Below are 5,719 nucleotides of genomic sequence, written 5' to 3' on the forward strand. Positions count from 1 at the left end.
AGTCAGTCACTCCCGTCTCCCCGGTGTCCGGCCGCACTCCATGCTCACCCGGCCTGTGACCGCGCGTTTCTATCTCTGGCACCCGACCCTGTGTGGAGTCTCCAAACCCAGCAGATCCCTGTGGTGCGCTCCCGTGCCGCTCCTCCCGGGGGAGGAAGGGGAGTCTGCCCGGATCTGCCACTTGTTGGGTCCCTGCTGGAGGAGCAGTGGCCCGACTGTGCCCCAGATCATGGTCTATGGCAACCCCGAGCTGAGAGCCCACTCCTTGGCTCCATCTCTGCAGCCGGCTTCCCCGCTCTGATACCTGGGAGCTCTGCCGCACTCAGGCACCCCCGGTATTTCTGTGACCCTAAGGGTCCTGAGACCACACTGTCCCGCAAGGGTTCCACCCCTTGCTTAGCCACTGGAGTGACCTCCCTCAGCGGAGCCGACCTCTAAAAGTTCGGATTTTGTGCTCCGCAGCTCTATTACTTGCCAGAAGTGGCTGACGGAGGCCCCCACCCCCGCCATCTATCCTCCCGAATATCACCTCGGATTCACTTCTCCACATGTCCTACCTTCCAGAAAGTGGTCGCTTTTCTGATGAGAGGGTTGTTGCTATTCTTTTCTTCGATCTCCTGTTGAGTTTGTAGGTGTTCAGAATGGCTTGATCCCTATCCAGCTGAATTCCTGAGACCAGACGAAATCCAGGTCTCCTACTCCTCCGCCATCTTGCTCCGCCCACCATCACTGATGTATCTTAAGGGTCTAGAAGAGTGACTGGGACATAACAGATGCTCAATAAATATTTGCTGAATAGCTAACAGATGAATGGAATAATCAACACAGCTTGTACATAGGAAAGAACAACCATGAAAAAATTCTTCATTCAGAAAGGATGTTATTTTTAAATTATTTTCTAATAATATTGTTTTGCTTATTTTTCTCTCATTTGGTAAGAATGAATATAGAGAGATAAATTTTAGAAGAAACTCTTATCAGGAACAGTATGTAGTAAATGCTTTCTCCTGGCTTTTTTTTCTTTCATTTAGTTCTCTGAATTTTTTTCAGTAGATTATTCTAAGTTTGAATTTGAATTATGTTTATGTCTTGGGAACTGGTCCTTATATACAAGTAATCAAAGAAAATCTTGAATGTGCAATTTTTTAAATAAAACAGGATTAACAATGTAAAGGATTATGAAAAATGTCTTCAGAATGAGCAAACTGAGAGACAGAAGAGGTGGTATCAACATATATTATCAAATTTTTTTGGTAGAATATGTTCAGAATTAATTGAAAAGTAAACTAATCTTCTATACTAAAATTTGTGCCAGAAATTTTCATTTCTTCATTTATTAGTATAAATTAGTCCATATTAGGAATATGCACTCCTCTCTGAGCTATAGACCCATCTTTCTAACAATAAATATTTCCATCTGGATATATCACCATGTCTCAAGTTCAAGCTCTCTATCCTGAACCCATCATCTTCACCTCAAACTGCATTCTCATCCAGTGTTCCCTATTTTGGTGACCATAATTACCAACCTCTCCAGTTGTACAAACCTGCCTAACACCTTCTTCCTCATCTGTTATCTCAAGTTTATTGCTAAACTCTGTTGAAATTATTTCTTAAATATATCTTAAAGGTTTCTCCTTCTTTCCATCTTAGGTGCAAACACTTTAGTCCAAAGTACCATAATCTATCTTTTGAACTACTGGTCCACCAGTATCCATTCTAGCTTCTCCAAACCATTCTCCAAAGTGCATGGAAAGTGATTTTTTAAATTTAACTAAAAATCTGATCATATCGCTTCTCTGCTCAAACCCATAAATGGCTTCTCTCTTTTTTTTTAAGATCTATTTATTTGAGTGAGAGAGAGAGAGAGAACTGGCACATGTGCCAGTGGGGGAAGGGCAGAGGGAGAGGAAGAGAGAGAATCCTCAAGCAGACTCCCCACTGAACGCAGAGCCAGACGAGGGACTCTATCCCAGGACCCTGAGATCATGACCTGAACTGAAATCAAGAGTTGGCCGCTTAACTGACTGAGTCACCCAGGTGCCCCAGGCTTCTTTTTGTAAGATAAAGATAAAAAGGCTTCAGATGGCCTATACAGCCCTACAGGATTTTGCAGTGCTTATGTCTCCAACTATAGCCAGCCATATTCTCCTCCTCCATCCCTGTGCTCCAACCACAGTTCCTTCAATATGCATATGCTTTGTCCCACCCCAGAGGTTGCCACATGCAATTCCTTCAACCTGGAATGTTCCTCCTTGCAACTACTGACCCACACCTTTGATTAGTTAATACCAATGTAATCCTGCAGATCTCAACACCCTCCATCTCTTTGACCACCAGACTCTCATTATGCATTCAAATAGCATCCAGGGCTTTTATTTCATGGAAGTTACCATCTTTTGTAATTAATAGTTTCTGACTTGCTCATCATTTGTACCTAGCAAATAGTATCTGATACTTACGAGAGATTCAATATCCAATTTTTAATGGATAAGTAAATATTTTACTAGCTAATAATTCAAGATTTTATTTTAGCATTGTTACTAAAAACATGGATGAACTAAATGTAGATTAAGAATATATTTTTAGAAGGATGTAAATGTGTTGGTATTATTTACATCACATACATGACATATGTGATCAGTAATATATGAGAGAACAGCTTCATCAGAAGCAAGAAAGTTAAGAACAGCAAGAAAAAAGGGTTCATCAGGATCCAAAGCTGCACAGAAGAAACTGCAAGAGATGAGGCTGGGATTACTGGATCTAGCAAGAAGAAAGCCATTGGTTACCTTGGCAATTAGTTACTTGATTTTGTGTGAAATTGGTTACTAATTCTGTGTGAAAGCCAGATTACGGAAGAGTGAGGAGTGAATGGAAATAGAGATAACATTCCTCTTCCAAGGATCTTAACATCTGATTATGCAGTTTCTTGGGCCATGCAGAAGTTAATTTTTGATTGGGTCTGTGCTGTGTGATTGGATCTACACAAAAGCAACAATTTCAGATGAGAAAAAAATTCAGGTTCCAATTCACAATGACTCATAAAGATGAAAGCTTGACTGCAGGACTGGATCCACAGCATATCAGATTACCAGATCTTCAAGCCAATTGATTCTGCTGAGATATGTGTATAGGTGTGTGTGTGTGTGTGTGCACGCGCATGGCTTTTTTTCTTAACAAAGAAGCCTCCTAAAATTAAAAAAAGTTTCAAAAAAATCACTACATTTTTTAGGATGGGTTTTATGCAAGAGCCCTGGAAAGAAAATACACTTTATCAGAAATGTATCAATTATCTCTAATGAAAGAGTACTCAACATAGGGGTGCCTGGGTGGCTCAGTTGGTTGAGCAGCTGACTCTGGATTTCAGTTCAGGTCATGATCTTGGGGCCCTGGGATTGAGCCCCATGTCTGGCTCTGTTCTCAGAGGGGAGTCTTCTTGAGGATTCTCTTTTTCCCTCTCCCTCTGCCCCTTCCGCCCCTGCTCACGAGCACGCGTGCGTGGGCTCTCTCTCTCTCTCTCTCAAATAAATAAATAAATCTTAAAAAAAAAAGATTACTCAACATAGTTCAGAAGTAACACATTTGTGAGGGGAAAAAAGCAAATTAAATGTGTAACTTATGCTAAATAACAATCTTCACAAGAAAATTAAGATGAAGTAAAATTCTCAATTTGTTGCTCTTTTCAGCATATTTTCTTTTTTTAAGATTTTATTTATTTGAGAAAGAGCATGAGCGGAGGGGAGGGGCAAAGGGAGAGGGAGAAGCCGACTCCCTGCTGAGCAGGGAGCCCCACACAGGGCTGGATCCCAGGACCCCAGATCATGACCTGAGCAAAAGGCAGACGCTTAACCGATTGAGCCACCCAGGTTCCCCTCAGCATATTTTCAAGAAATTAAGCTCACAGAGTCTCTCTCTACTTTGAGACAATGTTTTCCACTAACTCAACCTCTCATTCCCCCTCTCAATATTCAATTTACAATAGTAACGGTTGTGAGATGCACTTGATCCTAATATTAATGCCAGTCCTCCAAAATAAGAGAGAGAGAAGTCTGGATACACACAACTTAGTTTCAGAAATAATTACTGACTCCTATATCACTGTGTTATTCAACATGTCTAACTTTAGCATAAAGTCACTTCAGTAGTAGGTAATGTTTGGATACTGATGCTCTCCCCCTCGGCATGTGATGGCCTACTGAGTTCTCTTCAACTTGAGAAGGCTCTTTCATCATGAAATTTCTGGCAAACAAGAACTGTACATTACTGGTATTATAAGGTACACAGGCCAAGATTGGCCTAATGTTTTTAAGTGGGGTCTCTGCCATGATTTAACAATAAAGGAAAACTTTATTCAAGAACAAGCTTCAATGGGAAGATAAAATTTGATAAAATGAAGAAATAAATGATTTTATGCCTGAACTGAGTGCAGTATACTTCCATGAGTACACCTGAAGAAGTTCAAACTTCCCGAGCACACACAAAGTCTGGATCCAGTTGGGGGTGTGTGGAAGGGAGGTAGACAAATCGTAAAGCAGAAGATTTTTTATTTTATAATGAAATCATCCCTTTGATCTCATCTCCCTCTATCCATGTGTCATTGAAATCAGTGATTTTTCTAAGGGAGCCACCCTATGGGGTATTTTGGATATTTTTTGGTGGCATTTTTTGTTGTAACAATGACTTGGGGGCCCTCTGGGCTCAAAGATAGGCCCAAAGACTCACACCATTGAATTTTCAACAACCCCCTGGACATTCATGTAAGTGAAAATATGTGTAAATATTCTGAGCAAAGAAGCTAAATTTATGTTTTATATGTAAACATAAAGGCCTTGAAATATCATGGCCTGCTGGGTGGCAATAAGGTCCTCAGCACTGACAATGTACTTTTTAAATACCATTCTCCATTAAAAAGAATCAATGCTCCTTGGAGAAATGGTTGATTCTATATATAGTACATGAAAAGTATAAGATAAAACTGGAATACGTTGCCATACCAAAAATCAAGGATTCTGTCAAAGACTACTGGAGTCACATTAAAAGTCTCAGGAACCAACTTGCAGAGGCTCTCAATGGCCAAAGACAGGCCTTGAGAATCAATAGGAATGATAATTATAGTGGATGAAAACACATCAATTATGTTCAAATCCACAAGTTTACAATAATTCAAAAATCATTAGTCACCTCTGAAAGATGCTGGAAGCTCAAATCATTAGTTTTAAAACCTATAAATAAATTTAAAAATAGAATACTTCCCCTGTCTTTCTTATATATACCTGAGGGCAAACAAGTAGATAGCAAAGGAAGCTTTCTCTTTATAGAAGTATTTCAGCTATTAAATGAAGCAGGGATGGTAGAATTAGAATGCCACCATTTTGTGACCACTAAGGAAATAATAGATTTAAGAAATAATTATCAATGGCTGCTATAATCATGGAGAAGCAACCAGATTATGTGCCTTTTGGTAGAAGTTTATACTACTTATAAAGTGTTTTTGCCAAAATATCCAACTTGAATCACATCCAGACTCTAGATCTAAATAATAAATTACAAGAAATACAGGTGACAGAGAAAAATGTTAACTGTCATCATGAAGAAGCATTCTGCAAAGCTCAGACTTCAGAAAACTCCAGAACTAACAATCCCATTCATGCAACAAATAAATTGAAAAGAGAAAGAAAGAAAGAAAGAAAGAAAGAAAGAAAGAAAGAAAGAAAGA

At 39.6% G+C, this 5,719-nt stretch overlaps 1 long non-coding RNA gene across 1 annotated transcript in view; it reads right to left on the bottom strand.

Annotated features, from left to right (window-relative positions):
- Positions 1–657: 657 nt before the first annotated feature.
- LOC118018066 overlaps positions 658–5,719 on the bottom strand; it is a 23,907-nt gene continuing 18,845 nt past the window's right edge. Inside the window, exon 3 of the long non-coding RNA XR_004681315.1 lies at positions 658–759. This is a non-coding gene — a long non-coding RNA (uncharacterized LOC118018066). The remainder of the gene's footprint in view (positions 760–5,719) is intronic.

The sequence above is a fragment of the Mirounga leonina genome, unplaced genomic scaffold (genome assembly GCF_011800145.1).
Source record: "Mirounga leonina isolate KUSES-001 unplaced genomic scaffold, KU_Mleo_1.0 Mir_170, whole genome shotgun sequence".
Lineage (NCBI taxonomy): Eukaryota > Metazoa > Chordata > Mammalia > Carnivora > Phocidae > Mirounga > Mirounga leonina.